Source organism: Mirounga angustirostris, unplaced genomic scaffold (genome assembly GCF_029215605.1).
Source record: "Mirounga angustirostris isolate CCGP_5_RB_7025 unplaced genomic scaffold, mMirAng1.0.hap1 SCAF_1, whole genome shotgun sequence".
Classification (NCBI taxonomy): Eukaryota; Metazoa; Chordata; class Mammalia; order Carnivora; family Phocidae; genus Mirounga; species Mirounga angustirostris.
This window is the reverse complement of record NW_026991709.1, coordinates 177,492,754-177,515,803: the sequence shown is the minus strand read 5'-3', so window position 1 is coordinate 177,515,803 and position 23,050 is coordinate 177,492,754. Positions and strand designations below refer to the sequence as shown.

The following is a 23,050-nucleotide window of genomic DNA, read 5'->3' as shown; positions in this document are numbered from 1 at the left end:
GCAGACCACTGGGTTATAGAAGTTATTACAATTAGGGTGCCTGGGTGGCTCAGTCGGTTAAGCGACTGCCTTCGGCTCAGGTCATGATCCTGGAGTCCCTGGATCGAGTCCTGCGTCGGGCTCCCTGCTCGGCGGGGAGTCTGCTTCTCCCTCTGACCCTCCTCCCTCTCGTGCTCTCTGTCTCTCATTCTCTCTCACAAATAAATAAATAAAATCTTTAAAAAAAAAAAAAGAAGTTATTACAATTAAATAAACTGCTCACAAAATGGGAAGTGTTTTGACCATAAATGTTGGTACCTATAGCGAATTAACTTTCCTACCTTGGAAAAGGGTAAGTTGTATACTGCCCTCAGAGAGGCCTTTATAAAACCTCGTTAACTTTTTCCTTTCAGATACCTGGACCTTTCAGGTCAACAGATTATCAGAGTTCCCCAGGAGGCGGCTGGGATGGAATCCTAGTTCCCAATGAATGGGATTTTGTAGATGTAATGGTGAAGGCTATAAATAAATAAATAAATAAATAAATAAATAAATAAATAAATAAATAAATAAATAAATATTAAGCTCTCGAGGCTTTCACAAAATCTGCAGTGCAGAAATTCAGGTGCCCTTTTCTGTTATATTAAATTGCTACAACACAACTTGAGGTTGCTATGCGTTGTAAAAGATTCAAGGACTTTCATATCTTCTTCTCTCTCTGCTGGAGTCATTGTGCTCCATGGCAGACAGAAAGCCATTTCCTCCTGGTAGCAGAAGGGCTCTGGGGTGAGCTATCTCTCAATAACCAACTAATTAATTGAACACTGATCAATGGTTTTTAAAACATTTTTTGCATTTTCAATATTTGATTTTTCTAATCATCATTCTTCAAAAAGATTTTTTCCTAACACATAGGCAAGTATCTACCTGCCTCCTAGACCTGATAACTCTTAATATTTTGTTATATTTGCTTCAGATGAATTTTTTCCCAAAGAAATAAAACATTATAGAGTCAATGGAAGCTTCTTTCCTACTCTTTTCTTAGAGATGCATCTGTTTTTATCTTTTACTACATCCTGTGTAACAGTAAGCAATACAAAGTACTTTTGAAATTAAGGGATATTTTAAACATAAACAAAATTAGAGGGATTAGTATATGAGCCCCACTTGGGTTTTTTTTTTTACACATCCAGGTGAATGGGATCATCTTCCACATATCCTCTTGCAATTTAATTTACGTCCATCATTATATTTCCTAAGCAGATCCAGGTTGATACATGTAGATCCATTCCATTCATTCTAACTGCTCTGGAGTCTTCCATTATAGGCATGGCTACCAATTATTTTTCTGAAGGTGGAATCTTAGGCGCTTTCCCATTTTTCCAACAAGGCTACAGCGAGGATCCTTGTTCACATTTCCTTATGCACATGCACAAGGGTTATTTTAAGAAGTGGAATCACAGAATTAACTGATATGCACGCTTTGAATTTTACTAGGTTTTGCCCAATTGCTTTCCAATTTGGTTTTACCAAATTACACTCAACACAAAGAACCTGTGGGTATGTTTCCCCACATCTTCACCAATGCTTATTATTGTTAGAATTAAACATTTTACCTATCTCAATGGCTGTGAAATGATATTTTTATGGTTTTAAGTTGTATTTCTTGGATACCAGTGAGGTTGAGCATTTTTTCAGGACTCTTCTTCTATGATGTACCTGAACATGTCATTGACCATATTTTATTTGAGTGCTTATCTGTTTCTTGTTCATTTGTTTGACTAGATTTTAATAACGAATGAGCACTTTGTTTAGACACTGTGCAAGGGGCGGGGAATACAAAATCAATGAGGCACAGTGTCTATCCTTAGATGATTTCTCAATTTACTGGGGAGGAGAGTGCACATATGAATATATACATAATAAAGACAAGCTCTGGGTGCTATAGGACCACAGAAGAGAGAGGTGCAAGTGTCAAGGGCCTTTTAGTTGAAAATTATAGAACCCCAACTCAAACTAGCTTAACTAAGGAGAAGATTTATTGGCTCCTGTCAACTGAAGGTACAGCACGGCTGGATCCATGGCTCACACAGAGCCCTCTGGATTCTCTCCCCCTCTCTCCATTCACCTCTCATCTTTGCTTCTCTTTGTGTGTTGGGCTGATTCTTTTGATGCAAACATGCTCTCTCTAGGGCCTTGTTGGGAGTTTGGGGGGTGGAGTGGAAAAATTACAAGGACTAATTGCTTATGGTTGATTGAGGGGGAAAAGACAGAGACAAAGAGAAGAGAGATAGAGACAGAGTGTCAGAGAGACTGGTTGATTAAGCTGTCTTACCTCAGTTCGGAAAATTCATGGAAAGGATGAATTCGTGGAAAAATAACAGGTACTAAGAGTGGCCCAATCCAGTGATAGCACAACCTTGCATTAGGGAGAACAGAAGTATGGGTGCCTGTATGCTTGGGGAGGCAGGCACTGTCGTTCCCAGCCCCGGCAGAACTACGTGGAATGGGGAGGAGTTTCTCATCTGGCGAATACTGAACAGACAAAAGCAAGGGATGTACATGACAGAGAGACATTAGGGAAAGCCTCTAAGAGAGGTACATTTTTGGCACCATCTGGAGCCCGGTGAGATACAGATGCAGGAACAATGGATTAGGATCTAGGAGATCATGGTGTCAATTCCCACGCTGCTACCTACAAGCTGTGTGATTGCCTAACCACTAACCATTCTGAGCCTGTTTCTTCATCTGTCAAATCAGGATGGTTCTATCAACTTTCTAGGGCTGTGGCAATGATAAATGTTATAACCATCCACATATTTTTGCTGACCTCAGATTTTGCTGAATTCAAGTTGCTCCAAATAAATGGGACATTGGCAGCTGACTTCATTATACTGAGATCTTTGCTGCACTAAAGTATAAGGCTTTATTCTTCTGTATTAAATATTTATTCGCTTGTGCTAAGAATGATAGTGAATGAAAATACTCCCAACATATAATGTATATTTAATTGTTATTTCATTTTTGATACATTTCCATTGATGTCTTTTTTGTAGTGGTAGTCAATCCTTTTAACAAATATTCATCTTCATTTGAGAGCAAGAGTGGATTCATTGGTTTCCAATATTACCTTTTTAAAAGGGCATATTTTTAAGCACCAGTGATTTTTTTTAAAGTCTCTTTTGAGCTCCTGGAACATTGTTATTTTCAACTGGAATTAGAGAACATTTCTTACATATTTCAAACAATTTCACCAAACAAGGATGCAAACACATGTATTACATTAAGGGAAAATACAAATGGGAACGGGCCTTTATGAATACCAGGTAATGATATTTCAAGGACCATGCAGAACCATTCATTTCCGATATTCTCATTACCATTCCCAGCAACAGGCATATATGTCTCTCAATTCCTCTGTAGTTCTGTTAATCTCTCTACACAATATTCAATTTTCTTACAATGATTCAGCTGATTTATTATTTCCCTCTTGCGTGTTAACTGCTAATGATGCAGTGTAACCCCATAAATTTGTTTCAGTCTCTCAGCTTCGATACCCAAGGTCATTAATACCCCCCAAAATATCCTTTGCTTACATCACTCCTTTAAATGTGCTCTTTCTTGCCCAATGAGCTGTTACATAATTACATGGTGCCAGTAACAATATCATCTTGTTTTTATAGTTTTATGATTAAGGATATAAAAATGAACTGAATTGAAGAAAATGTTAAAAGGTATTTGCAAAATATAAGAGATTGCTACCATGGTTTATCACATATAAATGATATAGTATGTATACATTTAAAATAGAATTTTCTTAGTATATGGTTTAAAAATGTGTTTGAGTAAAATGCACTATATTAATGTGTGACCCGATGGTTCTGCACACACAGAATATGTCTTCTTTAGTGGAGAGTTAAAATGATTATGAAAGATTTATCCCCCCCATTATAACCAGGTGTTTTCTATTAAATATTCTCAACCAAAGTTACAATGCTTGAGAAAGGGGAAATAATTTAAATGGGACCAGCTCCCATATCATATGAATTTCAACCTGTTTACAGCTTGAAATGGTTAGGGTAACCAATTGTCCCAGTTTTTCAAGGACTGAGGGGGTTCTTGGGATGTGGGACTTTCAGTGGTAAATCCAGAAAAATCCCAGGCAAACTGGGATGAGTTGGTCTCCCTATTGGTAGTTTGGTCTCAGTTCTTCCTCCCTATCTCTCTGCATCCACATTTTTGCCAGGACTTTACTGTGGGCAAAGCATACCTCCTTGTCCCTTGGCTCTGGGCTTGGCCATGTGACTTGTCTAGGCAAAAATATATGGGAAGCAGTGATGGTGTGCCTCTTCCAAGGTTTCAGAGGCCCAGTGCATTTCAGGTTTTTCTCTGTGTCTGGGCAATAGGCCCTAACTAGCTTGCTGGCCCAAGGAGGATGAGAGGCATAAAGCATAAGCCAGTCCAGCAGATACACAGACCAGAGGTGAGAAGCAGAGCCGCCCAGATGAGCCCAGCCAAGATCAGCAGAACCCCAGGCAACCAGCACATGCAGAGTAGAAAATGCTTACTGTTCTAATGCCACTGAGATTTTGTGGTTATTTGTTATACATAACTATTACAATAAAAGCTAATTGATACAGGTGGTAATAAGTACTTATTATAGTACTTATTAGTACTGTCCTACTAGATGCTAGGCACTGGGGATGCAATGACAAGCAAGATGGACAGAATTCGGGCGCCTGGGTGGCTCAGTTGGTTAAGCGACTGCCTTCGGCTCAGGTCATGATCCTGGAGTCCCTGGATCAAGTCCCACATCGGGCTCCCTGCTCGGCAGGGAGTGTGATTCTCCCTCTGACCCTCCCCCCTCTCATGTGCTCTCTCTCATTCTCTCTCTCTCAAATAAATAAATAAAACCTTTAAAAAAAAAAGATGGACAGAATTCTTTTATTTATTTATTTATTTATTTATTTAAATTTTTTAAATTAACATATAACATATTATTTGTTTCAGGGGTACAGGTCTGTGATTCATCAGTCTTACACAATTCACAGCACTCACCATAGCACATACCCTCCCCAATGTCCATCACCCAGCCACCCCATCCCTCCCATCCCCCTCCACTCCAGCAACCCTCAGTTTGTTTCCTGAGATTAAGAGTCTCTTATGGTTTGTCTCCCTCTCCAGTTTTGTCTTGTTTCATTTTATCCTCTCTTCCCCTATGATCCTCTGCCTTGTTTCTCAAATTCAACATATCAGTGAGATCATATAATAATTGTCTTTCTCTGATGGACTTATTTCGCTTAGTATAATACCCTCTAGTTCCATCCATGTTGTTGCAAATGGCAAGATTTCATTTTTTGATGGCTACATAATATTCCAGTGTGTGTGTGTGTGTGTGTGTGTGTATCACGTCTTCTTTATCCATTCATCTGTTGATGGACATCTTGGCTCTTTCCATAGTTTGACAATTGTGGACATTGCTGCTATAAGCATTAGGGTGCACGTGCCCCTTCGGATCACTATATTTGTATCTTTGGGGTGAACACCCAGTGTGCAATTGCTGGGTCATAAAGTAGCTCTATTTTCAACTTTTTGAGGAACCTCCATACTATTTTCCAGAGTGGCTGCACCAGCTTGCATTCCCACCAACAGTGTAGGAGGGTTCCCCTTTTTCCTCATCCTCGCCAACATCTGTCGTTTCTTGACTTGTTAATTTTAGCCATTCTGACTGGTGTGAGGTGGTATCTCATTGAGGTTTTGATTTGTATGTCCCTGATGTTGAGTGATGTTGAGCACTTTTTCATGTGTCTGTTGGCCATTTGGATGTCTTCTTTGCAGAAATGTCATGTCTTCTGCCCATTTCTTGATTGGATCATTTGTTCTTTGGGTGTTGAGTTTGATAAGTTCTTTATAGATTTTGGATACTAGCCCTTTTTCTGATATGTCATTTGCAAATATCTTCTCCCATTCTGTCAGTTGTCTTTTGGTTTTGTTGACCGTTTCTTTGGCTGTGCAAAAGCTTTTTATCTTGATGAAGTCCCAATAGTTCATTTTTGCCCTTGCTTCCCTTGCCTTTGGTGATGTGTCTAGGAAGAAGTTGCGGCGGCTGAGGTCGAAGAGGTTGCTGCCTGTGTTCTCCTTTAGGATTTTGATGGCCTCCTGTCTCACATTTAGGTTTTTCATCTATTTTGAGTCTATTTTTGTGTGTGGTATAAGAAAATGGTCCAGTTTCATTCTTCTGCATGTGGCTGTCCAATTTTCCCAACACCATTTGTTGAAGAGACTGTCTTTTTGCCATTGGACATTCTTTCCTGCTTTGTCGAAGATGAGTTGACCATAGAGTTGAGGGTCCATTTCTGGGCTCTCTATTCTGTTCCATTGATCTGTGTGCCTGTTTTTGTGCAGTACCATACTGTCTTGATGATGACAGCTTTGTAATAGAGCTTGAAGTCCAGAATTGTGATGCCACCAGCTTTGCTTTTCTTTTTCAACATTCCTCTGGCTATTCGGGGTCTCTTCTGGTTTCATACAAATTTTAGGATTATTTGTTCCATTTCTGTGAAAAAGTTGATGGTATTTTGATAGGGATTGCATTAAATGTGTAGATTGCTCTAGGTAGCATAGACATTTTCACAATATTTGTTCTTCCAATCCATGAACATGGAATGTTTTTCCATTTCTTTGTGTCTTCCTCAGTTTCTTTCATGAGTATTCTATAGTTTTCTGCATACAGATTCTTTGCCTCTTTGGTTAGATTTATTCCTAGGTATCTTATGGTTTGGGGTGCTATTGTGAGTGGGATCAACTCCTTAATTTCTCTTTCTTCTGTCTTGTCATTGGTGTACAGAAATGAAACTGATTTCTGTGCATTGATTTTATATCCTGCCACTTTACTGAATTCCTGTATGAGTTCTAACAGTTTTGGGGTGGAGTCTTTTGGGTTTTCCACATAAAGTATCATACCATCTGCAAAGAGTGAGAGTTTGACTTCTTTGCTGATTCAGATGCCTTTTATTTCTTTTTGTTGTCTGAGTGCTGAGGCTAGGACTTCTAGTACTATGCCTAAACCCAGCAGGAGAAGAGAAATAATAAAGATAAGAGCAGAAATCAGTGAAATAGAAACCAAAAGAACAGTAGAACAGATCAGTGAAACTAGGAGTTGGTTCTTTGAAAGAATTAATAAGATTGATAAACCCCTGGCCAGACTTATCAAAAAGAAAAGAGAAAGGACCCAAATAAATAAAATCATGAATGAAAGAGAAGAGATAACAACCAACACCAAAGAAATACAAACAATTGTAAGAACATATTATGAGCAGCTATTGCCAATAAATTAGACAATCTGGAAGAAATGGATGCATTCCTAGAGGCGTATAAACTAACAAAACTGAACCTGGAAGAAATAGAAAACCTGAACAGACCCATAACCAGCAAGGAAATTGAAGCAGTAATCAAAAATCTCCCAACAAACAAGAGCCCAGGGCCAGATGGCTTCCCAGGGGAATTCTACCAAATATTTAAAGAATAATTAATACCTATTCTTCTGAAACTGTTCCTAAAAGATGGACAGAATTCTTATTCTCATAGAACTTGTAGACCATGGCAGTAGTCCTATTTCTCTTCTCCTGCTGGGTTTTGGGAAGGTCTGCAAGGTCAAAAATTATTGTCATAATAATACTAAAATACTATCTGCTTTTTCTCCTTTGACACCGTGCTGACATTTGCACTGATGATATAAAGACAATAGTGGGTACAACTGCTGGTACCTTGACATAAATCAAGCTGTGGGCATGGTCATTGTATTCACCCCCATTAGGCATTTTCAGTTAAAAACAACAACAACAAACAAACCAGTTTCATTTATGAATGTTCTTGATGAAGCAGTAAAACTTATTGATTCAATTAAAGCTCCACCCTTGAGATGAACACCTTTTTCATAATCTGTATGACACAATGGAAGTACACATAAAGCACTTCTCCTGCACACTAATGTATGATGGAGTAGTCAATCAATGGTTGAAAACTAGTTACTCATTTAGATGGAAAAGTCAAATCCCTACCTCACAACATACCCCAAAACAGAATCCAATCCCACTGAAGATTTAAATACAAAAACAAAACAAAATGATACTAGAAGAAAATGTAGAAGAATGTATTTTTTTATAACCCTGACTTGGGGCCCTTCTTTCTCAGCATTACACAAAGGCCAGAAAACATGGAGGACTTCAGTTTTTCCTTTATATATTTCACTATTGTTTTAATTTCTATGAGGATTTTTTAATAATAAAAATAATAAAACTAACCCCATTAAGTAAACAAAACAAGTCGATGCCAGCATTTTTCTTAACAAATTGCAACACAGCTTTCATTGATGTCATATGAAGAAGGAGCAAATTTTAAGCAAATGATTACACAACTGATCACAGTTTAATGGTGGATCTCATTGGAAACCAAGTATACACAATCTGAAACTCTTTACACTGTTATCCAAAGTCAGCATTTGATCCCCTTGAGAATAATGGCCCATTATGCAAACTACATAATTTCCCTAGATGTTCCAGAGGGCTAGGATTTTAAAAAGTCCATGACAGTTTACTAAAACCAAAATCAGAGAGAATAAACACAATCTCACAATGTTCTGGTTGCAACAGTCAATTGTTAACAGCTACCCTTAATATTTTTCAGGCCTGATTTGTCTTATTCCTGGATTATGGTGCCAAACCCTATGGCTTCAAATTAATTCTTATTAAAGAACCATGCAAAGATTGTTTTTTAAGTGGCAGCCCACAAGAATGGGAAGGATATGAGTCAGGTTCCTAGGTTTCCACAGGGCCTCTGTTAGTACATACTCCATACACCATTATAGGAATTAGAAAAAGACATCCCTCCCAGCAGACACATTAGAAGACTCCTCCTCCTCTAGATGGAAGAATTCAGAAAAGACACCCCTTCCACTGGGTGGCTGCAGCAGAGCATTAGCTGGTTTTCCATGTCTCTTAGCTCCCATGGCTGAAAGCCTTTTGGGAGGGGTACAGTCTGGCCAGCTGTGTGCTATAGCCCCACATCTTCATAACATAAACTCTGGTTCTTGCTGTCTGGTCACAGAATCAAACTTTAATGAAGCCATAATAGAGAATATGCATACATGTTGTATAATTCCTCCTTGACTTACTTGCGACACAAGGCTCACTTGGACATGTAGTGTGAGACAGAAGGCTAAAGAGACATAGTCTTAAAGCTCCATCTTGTATTATGTGAGAGTGAGGATCAGCAAACAAGGGCCCATAAACCAAATGTGGTCTGCCACCGGTTTTTGTAAATGAAGTTTTACTGGAACATACCCCCACTCATTCAGGTACCGTCTATGACTGCTTTCTCTCTACAACAGCATACTTGTGTGGTTCTAAGAGAGACTGCATAGCTCACAAAGCTTAAAATATTTATTATGTGGACCTTTAGAGGAAAAGTTTGCCAACCCCAGTATTAGATCACCAAATGGCACTATCTCCATCATACTGTCTACCTTTGTCTGAATGTCTTTAAGGAATTACAATTTATAATACTAGACTAGTGCAGACAGAAGAAGCAGGAAAAATACAAAAGAAAAAAAGAACTCACTTATTTAACTCAAAAATTAGGTTTATTTGATTGCAAAGAGTTGGGATAAAATAAACCAATCTCATGGGCGCCTGGGTGGCTCAGTTGGTTAAGCGACTGCCTTCGGCTCAGGTCATGATCCTGGAGTCCCTGGATCGAGTCCTGCATCGGACTCCCTGCTTGGCAGGGAGCCTGCTTCTGCCTCTGACCCTCCCCCCTCTCATGTGCTCTCTCTCTCTCATTCTCTCTGTCTCAAATAAATAAATAAATAAAATCTTAAAAAAAAATAAAAAATAAAAATAAATAAACCAATCTCAAATTATTACCTGAAAGGAAAATTTTCCTTTCATGTGGTCACACATTGACCTCATCAAAGAAGAGATTGTGTTTGACTATTTGCTGCTTATCAATTTTAAATGTTTAAGTGTCTGAAACATTAACGTGTAGATAGTTAGCTTCCTCTAACCAGATCTGTGATTGGCACTAAATCACAGTAAGTCCTCAGATGAGGAGACAGTCCTGCTTGGGTGGTTCCTTGCAGAGGAGGCAGGATTCAGAGTCCCACATGACCAACCCCATTCCATGCCTTGAGGCAGCCATGTTCTTTTTTTTTTTTTTAATGTTTTATGTTAATCCCTTAGCATAAAAAAATGGCTTATGTAATAAACACCCACATCAATCATATTTCTATATATGAAAAACTATCTTTTAAAATGATGACAATTGAGCCTTTCTGCCCGTGGATGCCACTGAGAAGCCTCGTTAAAGTCCACCCTTCCACTGCCAGCATGTCTAAATTAGAATCTCCCAAAGAGCCTGAACAGCTGCGGAAGCTCTTCATCGGAGGTGTGAGCTTTGAAACAATGGATGAGAGTCTGAGGAGCCATTTTGAGCAATGGGGAATGCTCACGGACTGTGTGGTCATGAGGGACACAAAACAAGTGCCCCAAAGGCTTTGTGTTTGTCACACATGCCACTGTGGAGGGCGTGGATGGAGCCATTGATGCAAGGCCACACAAGGTGGATGGGAGAGTTGTAGAACCAAAGAGGGCTGTCTCAGAAGAAGATTCTCAAAGACCTGGTTTGGCGCCCACTTGACTGTGAATAAGATTTTTGCTGGTGACATTAAAGAAGACACTGAGGAACATCATCTAAGAGATTACTTTGAACAGTATGGGAAAATTGAAGTGACTGAAATCATGACTGACTGAGGCAGTGGCAAGAAGAGAGGCTTTGCTTTTATAACATACCATACTGTGAATGGCCACAACTGTTAAGTAAGGACAGACCTATCTCAGCAAGCGATGGCTAGTGCTTCATCCAGCCAAAGAGGTCGAAGTGGTTCTGGGAAATGTAGTGGTGGCTGTGGAGGTGGTTTTGGTGGGAATGATGACTTTGGTCGTGGAGGACACTTCAGTGGGTGAGGTGGCTTTGGTGACAACCAAGGTGGTGGTGGATATGGTGGCAGTGTGGATGGATATCATGGATTTGGTAATGATGGGAGCATCTTCAAATTTTTGACCCATGAAAGGAGGAAATTTTGGAGGCAGAAGCTCTGGCCCCTCTTCAAATTTTGGACCCATGAAAGGAGGAAATTTTGGAGGCAGAAGCTCTGGCCCCTATGGTGGTGGTGGATAATATTTTGCTAAACCACGAAACCAACGTGGCTCTGGCAGTGGCAGAAGGTTTTCATTATTGCCAGGAAACAAGGCTTAGCAGGAGAGGAGAGCCAGAGAAGTGACTGGTAAGCTACAGGTTACAAGAGATTTGTGAACTCAGCCAAGCACAGCGGGGGCAGGGTTTCATTGCTACAAAGAAGTGAGGTTCTAGACAATACTCGTGTGTTTGGGCAAAAAGCTCGAGGATTGGATTTGTGACTAATTGTATAACAGTTTATTTTAGTTTCTGTTTTGTGGAAAGAGTAAAGCATTCTAACAAAGTTCTTTAATGGAGTTTTTTTTTTTTTTTTTTTTTTGCACCCATTCTGTTGATTGCTAAATGTAATAGTCTGATCATGATGCTAAACAAATGGGTCTTTTTAAAAATAGATAAAAAATAAATTAAAAAATGATGATAATTTACAACCTCAAAGGCAGTTCAGCTTCAAGGATTCCATGAAACTAACTGGATTTCTATAAAACCCTAAGATTAAGGCAATATCTGTTCAATTACCTAGCATTTCTTAATAAAGAACTCAGTTCACAAATTCCTCCACCAGATCATGAAAGGAAAAAGGTTGTCCTTGCAAATGAACTCATTCATTGACTTTTTAAGACAAAAAGAACTAAGTGCTTTGACTTTCTCTTTAACTGGCTTCTAATACACTCATAGCTAAATTTAGGACTCACCTAAAGTAAACTATCATTTGTTCTGTTTTCATTTTTTTAAAAGATTTTATATGGGGCACTTGGGTGGCTCAGTCATTCAGTGTCTGCCTTCGGCTCAGGTCATGATCTCAGGGTCCTGGGATTGAGTCCCTCATTGGGCTCCCTGCTCAGTGGGGAGCCTGCTTCTCCCTCTCCCTCTGTTTGCTGCTCCCCCTGCTTGTGCTCACTCTCTCACTGTCAAATAAATAAAGCCTTTAAAAAAATAAAATATTTTATTTATTTATTTATTTATTTATTTATTTATTTATTTATTTATCATTTGTTTATTTATTTATTGTTTGTTTGTTTGTTTGACAGAGAGCACAAGAGAGCACATACACAAGAGCAGGGTGGGGGGTGGGGCAGGGAGCAGAGGGAGGGGGACAAGCAGACACCACACTGACAGGGGGCTCCATCTCACGACCCTGAGATCATGACCTGAGCCAAAACCAAGAGTCCAATGCCCAACTGACCGAGCCACGCAGGTGTCCCTATTCTGTTTTCATTTTTAATTGTCTTATTTTTATATTATATTATATTGCCTCTATTTCTTTTTTGAAAGGAGGAAGTTTATAAATCTTATACCACTAATCATCTTGGTCCAATGCTCCTTCCACCAACAGGTATAGGGAAAGTACATGAGTTTGGTGTCAGCCAGACCAGGATTCAAATCTTAGCTCTGCCCCTTACTAACACCAGGCTCTTGGACAATATTCAACCCGTCTGAGCTTCAGTTTCTTCATGAATAAAATGAAAAATAGTAACTATCTTGCAAACTTGCCAGGAGAATTAGAATACTAGGTAAAGTGCCGTTGGGATTATACTATACCATACGTTCCTATGTAGGATGTTTATAATATTAAATATCTATTCATTTTTACTAAAACATCTAGAACTTAAAATAGCTCTGAAATGGGATCACATACCCACTCAATACTTCAGCATAATGTTCGAGGAGTACTTTTACATGGCATCTTTGACAATAAAATGACATCATCATTATATGAAATTTTATAAAAAATGAAATTATTCCTATTTAATAACCAGTAATTTTTGTAATTTTCTTTTCAAAGTGCTATTGTGCTGGCTTTGTTGTAAGATAATCAGAATCACTGAGAGGATGGGGCACCTGGGTGGCTCAGTTGGTTAAGCATCTGCCTTTGGTTCAGGTCATGATCCCAGAGTCCTGGGATGGAGCCCCGCATCGGGCTCCCTGCTCGGCGGGAAGCCTGCTTCTCCTTCTCCCACTCCCCCTGCTTGTGTTCCTGCTCTCTGTGTCTCTCTGTCAAAAAAATAAATAAAATCTTAAAAAAAAAAAAAAGAATCACTGAGAGGAGTTCTTGAAATTCTTTCCTCTGCATAATCATGTTTATGATCCTAAATTGATATTTAGCAAATGGAATAAACTGATAATTCACTGAAAACATTTTTCTATATAACATTTAATAATTCATCTTTGAAATGACATTGTTTATAACATTACAGCCTCAATTTGCAACCAAATGTTCAAATTATATGGCAGCCAAATAAAAATGTATCAGATACAAATCATAACAAAAATAACAACTATTATTTTGTCAAGGATTTTGATAGGAATTACCGGAAAAATGATTAGAACAACACATTCGTGAGCGATGTGGTACTTACTACTTCTAATCCTAAAAATAATAAAGAATTAAAATTAGACTAGTACAGACAGAAAAAGCAGGAAAAATATGAAAGAAAAAGAGAACACACTTATCCAACTCAAAAATCAGGTTTATTTGATTGCAAAGAGTTTGGGATAAAATAAACCAATCTCAAGTTAGTACCTGAAAGGAAAATTTTCCTTTCATGTGGTCACACATTGACCTCATCAAAGAAGAGATTGTGTTTGACTATTTGCTGCTTATCAATTTTAAATGTTTAAGTGTCTGAAACATTAACGTGTAGATAGTTAGCTTCCTCTAACCAGATCTGTGATTGGCACTAAATCACAGTAAGTCCTCAGATGAGGAGACAGTCCTGCTTGGGTGGTTCCTTGCAGAGGAGGCAGGATTCAGAGTCCCACATGACCAACCCCATTCCATGCCTTGAGGCAGCCATGTTCTATTTCTTTTTTTTTTTTTTTTTTTAAGATTTTATTTATTTGACAGAGAGAGACACAGAGAGAGTGGGAACACAAGCAGGGGGAGTGGGGGAGGGAGAAGCAGGCTTCCTGCTGAGTAGGGAGCCCAATGTGGGGCTCAATCCCAGGACCCTGGGATCATGACCTGAGATAAAGGCAGACGTTTAATGACTGAGCCACCCAGGCGCCCCGAGGCAGCCATGTTCTGTCCCCATTCCAGGAATACATGGGTCTCTCCCTTTCCCGCAGCTTGGGCCTCTGGTGGGAATAAAACTTCCTGAGGATACAGAAGTGCCCTCTAGGCCACACCCAACTCCTGAGGTAAGACTTCCAGACTAAATCCAGGTCACCCAGTTAAAATTGAATTTTATTTTATTTTATAAGATTTATTTATTTGAGGGGCACCTGGGTGGCTCAGATGGTTAAGTGTCTGCCTTTGGCTCAGGTCATGATCCCAGGGTCCTGGGATCAAGCCCCACATCGGGCTCCTGGCTCAGCCTGGAGCCCGCTTCTCCCTCTCCCTCTGCCTCGCTCCCTGCTCATGCTCTCTCTCTCTCTCTCTCTCTGTCTGTATAAATGTGTCTGAAATGAATAAATAAAATCTTTAAAAAAAAAGATTTATTTGAGAGAGAGAGAGAGCACGCAAGCATGAGGAGCAGGGGGAGGGGTAGGAGAGGGAGAGGAAGGGAGAGAAGCAGACTGCCTGCTGAGTGTGGAGCCCAACATGGGGCCCAATCCCACAACCCTGAGATCATGACCTGAGCCAAAAATCAAGAGTCAGAAGCCCAACCGACTGAGCCACCCAGGTGCCCCTAAATTTTAATTTTAATTTTTTTTTTTAAGATTTTATTTATTTGCGAGAGAGAGAATGAGAGACAGAGAGCATGAGAGGGAGGAGGGTCAGAGGGAGAAGCAGACTCCCTGCTGAGCAGGGAGCCTGACGTGGGACTCGATCCTGGGACTCCGGGATCATGACCCGAGCCAAAGGCAGTCGCTTAACCAACTGAGCCACCCAGGCGCCCCCCTAAATTTGAATTTTAGATCAACAACTCATAATGTTTCAGTGTGAGTGTGGTCCACAAAGCATTTGGGATATACTTATGCTAAAAAATTATTCATTGTTTGATCTGAAATTTAAATTAAACTGGGCATCTTGTATTTAAGTGTTTTAGAAAACCCTGCACACCCTCCATGGAGGGGCCGCTTTTAAGTGATGGTATTGTCATTCTGGAAGCGGCTGGGAAACCAAAAACCAGTCCTAGAGCCAAACTCAATGACTGAAAACAACATGAAACAGAACTTCCAGAGTCATAAGAAATTTCCTCTAGTATCAACACAAACATTCAACAAAGGTTGAACCGAGGCCCTTTATAATGAAAATGACCAAAAAAACTTGGTCTAGTTGGTTGCTTGGGGCAGGGGGTAAGAAAAATTCCCACTGATCTATATATTGTTTTTTAAAATGTAAAACCTTTACGTGAACTATTACCATATGGCAAAGCTAATTAATTGAGCTCATTGACTTTATCCACTCTGTCACATCGCTACCATCTTCCAGTGATTACCAAAGAGGATTTCTTGTATTCACACATTAGCAAACTTCCTTTTGCCTAACCCTGTAAATCCAAGTCACCCACAGGCTTTCTGCTGGTTGAGTGGCTATGATGAATTGATCAGAGGTAATATGTTTGTACTGAGTTTATAGAGTGCTTTACCTGCATCACTCTATGAGGAGGGTACTAATATTTCCATCTCGCAAGTGGGAAAGCTAAGACCCAGACTGGGGAGTGTCTTGGCCCTGGGCAGTGGTGTGGCAGTGATGGCAGAATGGGTCTTTAAATCCCAGAGGAGAGGGGTACCTGGGTGGCCCAGTCAGTTAAGCATTTGCCTTCTGCTCGGTCATGGTCCCAGGGTCCTGGGATAGAGCCCTGCCTTGGGCTCTCTGTTCAGCAGGGAGCCTGCTTCTCCCTTTCCTCCCCACTCATGCTCTCTGTCCCTATCTCTGTCTCTCTCTAACAAATAAATAAAATGTTTTTTAAAAAAATAAATAAATCCCAGAGGAGAATTCTAGTCCTATAGTCTATGCTACCTCTTCCTTTCTTCTCTGAGGCCCTACATTGGGATCTGGCACCACACAAGCAGATTTGGCCCGATATTCGCAGATGGCCCAGAGACGAAAGTGAGACCTCCAATGGGGAGAGTGAAAATTTAGGGGATAACAGTTGGGACTTGGGTGTGTCTTGCTATTTTCATTCCCATTCTTTGTTCATTCCATCAGTCCTCAATTTATTCCATGTTTCCAAGGTCACACCCAATCAGATTCTATTTTCTCCAGAGTTCTTTGTTCATCATTGGGGGGATTTTGTGTTTTTTTAAGGAGTGCTTCCTTACAAATGCAAAAATATCCTCAAATCTATCATCCATTGAAAAATTACCCACCCCTGTAATGGGAAGCTTCCCTGGACCACCACTGGTTTGTCTAATTGAATATTCAAAAGCCATTTAGAAATGGGTTTCCTGGTCCACACTTTAAACAGTCAATCTAGACCCATTGTCTGGATATTCTTTTTGATTGGTTCACTCTGTTTTATTGTACTGAACTCATTTAAGTGTTTCTGTTTTATAATTGTGTGGGATTTGGGGGTAATTCATTCAAAGGTGTATACCCTGTAAATAAATTATTCTCCTTTGGCTGCTAATGTTTAACTGGTTCTCTTGAAAGGAAAGAAAAGAAAGCAAAAGACAGCTGAAGACACAGTTTTTGTTCAAGTGAGGAGAAAAAGTACGCCAATTCTGTTTAGAAAAGACCTTTAAAAACCCATAGTGATTATAGAAAAGGGAGCAAAAGCATTTTAGGGAGAAATGAAATAAATGGTAAACAATCATGCCTCTAACATAGAGAATGCGTCATTTCCTCATTTAAAAGAGGATGCTGGAAGTCAGAAAAACTAATGTTGGCTGTAAGAAGCGGAGGGGAGGTGAGACTTCTTTCCTGTCTTTTGCAGCATTCATGGAGGCCATCCTGTTAATTAGCTTTTAAAAAAAACAACCCGATGAATTAGCTTTGAAAGTCTGGAAACTAAGTAAAAAGAGAGAAAGCTCAGGTCTGTGTAATATGCATATCAAACAAATGTGCCTGAAACTTTGTTCGTTCAGAGAATATTTACAATCTGCTTTCCTCTGATACCCAAGAACAAAGGCAGATTTCATATTTCTTTTATTTGGAAAGTTGTTTCCAATTGTAAATATCTGTGTGGAAAAAAGATTGGAATCTATACTTTTCATAAACCATTTTATCTGACGGGTCTCCAATGTCTGATTATCCTGGCATGCTGTTATGGCAAGAGATGTAGATGAGATTTCTGACGAAATTATATCCCAACATCTCGGGGTTCCAAATTTATGAGAATTAACAAACACACTAAATGCAATTGGGAAGAATCCGTATGCTTCTTTGCAGGGGGTAGGTCTGAGCTATTCCAAACAGAGGAGAAACAAAGAAGAAATTGTGATCCATGATTTTTAGCAATGAGACCCCTTTTAGTGGACTCATCCGATGTGAAAATGAAATGAAACATCTATTCTGCAGTCAAGAAGATAATTAATGAGCCACTCATTTCTAAATGAAGGCCTAAGGGAATAAAGTGACTGGCCTTGAATTTAAAAAGAGAAAAGTGGTTACATGTTTGAAAGAATACCAAGTCAAAATCACCCCATTAATGTTTGAATTTGAGTTCTTTTTCATTTTTTCATGAGCTGTAACCCTTGCTGAGCGGCTCCGTGGGTGTTACTTGCCAACTGGAACTACCATCTTCACTGAAGTAAGGAGAAACAGGAACACTTTTCCTTTTGGTTCCTTTTTCTATAAGCTTTCCTTTAGACAAAGTGAGCTGGATTGCACATGTAGAAGCCCCTCGGATACATGTCAGGCCTTCAAGGTGCATCTCTAGGCCTTTGTTCTCCCTTAGATTTCAGATAAACTAAAAGCTGCCCGGAAATGAAGAAGGGATTTAGAAAGAATGTCAACCGGGCAGAATCAGACATCAAGCTTTGGATCCCTTAATCTATCGGTTTCAGGCACTGACTTGGATGTTTACTAATGATGATGAGAGCTAACATCCATTGAGTGCCAACTAGGTACTGAGTCCTTCGCTTGCCTTGTCTTCTTTAATCCTTATCAGAAACCTTTATGGTAGGGCCTTTTCTGATTCTTATTTCCCAGATGGGAAAACTGAGGCTGGCAGTGTGAAAATTCCTTGCCCAAGATCATGTCTGATGGTTCAAGAGCCCAAGTAAAAACCTCCTCTGTCCAACAAAAGATGAGAAAGAGGAAAAAAACCCTGGAAAATACTGTTTTCAGATTGACTAATTTAGGTTTAATAATGTCACCAGCAAGACCCCCACTGACCAACCCCCTTCTCCTTCACAGGAATGTTAACCTTTTATTTTATGTATTTGTTTATTTATTTTGAATGATTTATTTGAGAGAGAGAGAGAGAGAGAGAGAGCATACACACAAGCAAGGGGAGGGGCAGAGGGAGAAAGAGAGAGAATCTCAAGCAGACTCCCCACTGAGCATGGGGCCTGACACAGGGTTTGATCCCACAAGCCTGAGAACATGACCTGAGCTGAAACCAAGAGTTGGATGCTTGAGCCACCCAGGCGCCCCTAACCTTATCTTCTAGAGGCAAATCATGGGAAGAGCTCCAGCCAGCCTAGACCAGTTTGAGCTTGACCACTGACTCCAACCTGAGAGATGGACCACGGAGTGTCAGACAGTTACCTCCACCTCATTGTAATGTTAAAATCTCTGCCCAAGGGGGAGCACAAACCTCATCTCATTAACATAACGTATGATGCATGTATAGGAATGTTTCCTATGCACATGCACGCAACCTTATACCCACATCTCCGGGCAATGATAAACCTCCCCTTTCTTTATATTCACCCCACCCCAAAATAAAAGGGACCCACTCACCCTTGCTCGGGGAGTCCCAGCTTTTGGAATTATCCTCCTTGATCTCCCTTTTTTGCTGCAAATAAAGTTTCCTTTGTGTGACGACCCCACCTGGTGCAGTCTCTACCTGTAACTTAACAAGGAGCGAAGTCACGTGAATTCACTGACAATAACATCTTTAAAAATAAGCATGAACTCCATTAGACCAAATTGTTTAGAATGGTGTCTCCCACTGAACTCTTGATCCTGTGGTTAGGTAAGTCCTTCACTTTGTGGGACCTTTCCCTATTACTGGACCATGGGAAATATAAGAAAAGACAAATCTATAATACAGACATTGTACTACATTGTCTACATAGCTCTCGTGCCCTTTCATTCAGTTAACATGCCCATGTTAATTTGCCCTTTCATTTCAAAATGTTTGCTCCAGGAACACTTCCTTTATAATTCATCATCAAATATCCAACCACAGCAAAAGCCTATTAAATTATATTAATTTCTAATTAAATTCAAACTACAGAAATGCCAGAAGTGAAGCGCTCTGGGTTGTGGTCTTAGCTTCATCATTAATTGTGAAAGTAACTCGTAACTAGGTGAGTCACATTTCTCTGTGTCAATTTCCTCCTCCAGACAATGAGGATAATAATGCATTTCCTAAGTAATATTTGGTAAGTGATTAAAGTGATGCAAATAGTTGTGAAATATTTGGAAAAACAATGGGCTAGATGAGTCTAAGGCAGTATTACATGTAGCGTTTTTCTTATTGGCTTAATTTCTAAGCCAATAATTTGGGGAAAAAAACTTTGGAAATAACATGTAGAAGTATCCTCAAAAGAATCTTATACAGTACACACTAATTAGAGTCTTTTTTTTTTTAACTATTGTCTTAAGTAAATTGCATGACCTCTTACTGAAGTAACATATTACTCCACAAACTAATGACCAAAAAAACTACACACAAACCCACAAGTTTTTCATATATCACGTGTGCCGTACTTACACAATCTTCTCAAGGGTGTCAATTCTCTTCCAAATTTCTGAGGAGCCATTCTTAAAGCTTTCTGTGATAAAGACCACAAAGCCAAACTTCTTCATCACTCCTAGTTATAACAGCACCCTCTGCCACCGTAAGTTTATCTCCAATATCTTCCAACCGTGTTTCTTTTTAAGAAACTCAGCCTCCTGTGCTGGCAATCATGTGTGTGGAAATGACATCCAGAGCTGTATCCCAAGATTTCACTCGGCTAAAGCTTTGAAACTGAAAACGTGTGTGTGTGTGTGTGTATGTGTGTGTTTCATTTTCTTCTCTCCTCATACTGCCTTAAGTTTTTGTTTCCTGAACCAGGAATGTAAGACTAAATGGTTTATCTGGGATATATTTTCAGGAAGTAAGGGACCTGGTAAGTGAGATGGAGAAGGAAAGGAAGCTGATAAAAGATGGGTGACCCCTGGGGGACAGGGCAGAACATGCCCCAAGGAGCTGGAACACGTGCTCACACTCTGCCATCAGGGAGCGGTGAGTCAATGCCATTGGCAAGAGGCTCATATTCTCAGCCTTATTTCCAGCTCTCTCTCACTCTTCTCATCTACTCTCTCATCACAGCGTATGGGTTCTTACCTCCCTACTCAATCTCAGCTCCACACTTCCTTTTTCCCTCCCGAGCCCCTTGGGCAGAGCTCTGTGCATCCTCTGAGCTGGAAGCCCTGTCTCTAGTTCCACACTGATGCCCCCTTGGCCATGCACTACTGTTCCAACACCAGGAACAGAAAGTTTTTTTTTTTCCCTCTTGCTCAAGTGGGGCACTGTTGCTAATTATATTAAAGCCAAACTATTTGGCACAATCTTTCCTTTTTACCCAACTTTAACCCAGGTAATCAAATCTACTTGATGCCTTTTGTGTGATCTGTATCATCTCCCTGGCCTCTGCCCCTTCCGGCCATACCACGCCATTCTCCCTTTGTTCTCTGTATGTTGGCCCTGTTTGTCTTCTTTTGATCCTTAAACCTATTAAAAACAATAACAACAAACCACACACACCACAGGCCCCAAATGGACTCATTTATGCTAGGCCAGATCACCAAATAGGGGCTTAATCCCTAACCTAATCATAGTTTCAACCTCCCCCATAAATGTAGTCTTAACCATTTAGTCAGGAATCTTCTGGTCAGAACCAATGCAGTAAGGTATCACATGGGCCCTCTCGCCCCTGACAAAGATGAGGTAATCCACCTAATAAGACCCCTGCCCTTCCCCTTACAGGAAGGTGACTTTGCCTGAAGCAATCTTTTTTTTTCTTTTGCTAATAACTTCCTTGTCTCACCCTCCTGCCTATAAACACTGCCCATTTCATACAGCTCTTCTGAGCATCTCTCTGCCTGCTAGATGGGATGCCACCCAACTCATGAATTATTTAATAAAGCTAATGAGATCTTCACATTTACCCAGTTGAATTGTGTTTGTGAAATTTGTCATGCCCTTCTACCTCAGGGCCTTTGCATGTGCTAGTTCCTCTTGTCTGTAATACTTTTCTCTTCTTCACTTAGTAACTCCTCCTCCTTCCTTCATTTTGAATGGCATTTAGTTAAGCTTTTTCTGATTTCCCTTTACCCAGGCTCCAATCCCTAAACCCTAAAGGTCAGTGCCCTGTTGTATCTGTTTTCTCCTTCATACCACTTCTCCTGATTATAGTTCATTAATTGATTAATTACATTTTTAATATCTGCTACTCCCAGTAGGGTGTAAAGTACATGAGAGCCTATATTGTTCACCCACGTATCCCTAACACCTAGCATGATGCTTAGCATATTGCAAGCACTCTTTATATATAAAAAAATGAATATATGCAACCTATACTTTCCAGCTCCGAAGGCTTTGCATTTCTCCTCCTGTGATATCCTTCACTCTCCTCATTTAGATGAAATAATATGGAAACAACCCTGCTCAATAAACATTGTGGATAGATCCCTGCACTAGCAATTTGAGAGGGCTCTGTGTAACTAGAAAGGTGAAGGGCAAAATCCTACAAAATCATCATCATTCCTTATCTGTAACCAAGGCATCATATTGTGTATCATTTGCAAATTAACTATAAAGAAACACTAGCGTTCTCAGGGACTTGATAGCAATGCTGGCAGTAGGACGCTCTGTAGAAAAGGAGATGATTGGGGTGCCTGGGTGGCTCAGTCGGTTAAGCGTCTGCCTTCGGCTCAGGTCATGATCTCAGGGTCCTGGGATCGAGCCCCGCATCGGGCTCCCTGCTCGGCGGGGAGCCTGCTTCTCCCTCTCCCTCTGCCTGCCTCTCTGCCTACTTGTTCTCTCTCTCTATCTCTGTCAAATAAATAAATAAAAAAAAAAGAAAGAAAAGGAGATGATTCTGTGAACTTGTTAAAACTTGTGTTTACTCCCAAATTTAAAGGAAAATGCATATGGCACTAAGGGAAGTTAGACGGTAGAGCAATGACTTAATGCTTTAGAAATTTAGGGGACAGGTGTGACAGCCTATTGTGTCTCAGAATAAGTAATTTCAACAAAGACATAAAGTATACAAATGCGAAGAGAATTTGATTTTGCTAAGTTTTACTTGATAGAACTCAACACTTGAACAACTGCTGTTTGCTAGACTGTAAGAGTTTTAAAATTCTCCTTTCTCCTTAATGGGTCCCAAAGAGAAATGTATCCATTTGTTCCATCGCAAGTGTTCAAGTGCAGATTTGGGGGATAATAAAAGCTGTTGCCTTGCTATTTAATTATTCAGTTGACTGCTAGAAAGATTTAGCTACCCAAATGCGCTTGTAACTCAGAAATGATAATACATGTTTATTTTAAAAGATAGTCATGTAATTCCAAAACAAACTAGTGCCGATCTAGATTTTTATTATGGCAGTGACAATTTGACAATTATGTAAAAAGTTGTAAAAGAAAAAAATCGGCAGCCATCAATTCACTTTTTACTTAGTAGTCCTGAATATGCTTTCTGTGAAAAACATCATGCTCTTGAAACTTCTACGTTGAACACCCGGGGTGAATAATTGCATAAAAGGTGA

At 39.9% G+C, this 23,050-nt stretch overlaps 2 long non-coding RNA genes across 2 annotated transcripts in view; one reads left to right on the top strand and one right to left on the bottom strand.

Moving 5' to 3' along the window:
• Positions 1–5,104: 5,104 nt before the first annotated feature.
• On the bottom strand, positions 5,105–20,144 carry LOC135362301 (uncharacterized). Its single transcript, XR_010406828.1, has 3 exons — positions 20,007–20,144; positions 19,028–19,139; positions 5,105–7,041 (listed from the first exon to the last, which is right to left on the bottom strand). It is a non-coding gene; the product is annotated as an uncharacterized LOC135362301 (long non-coding RNA).
• The window catches only part of LOC135362302 (uncharacterized), a 17,014-nt gene continuing 14,006 nt past the window's right edge, over positions 20,043–23,050 (top strand). Inside the window, exons 1-2 of the long non-coding RNA XR_010406829.1 lie at positions 20,043–20,133; positions 20,392–20,522. This is a non-coding gene — a long non-coding RNA (uncharacterized LOC135362302). The remainder of the gene's footprint in view (positions 20,134–20,391; positions 20,523–23,050) is intronic.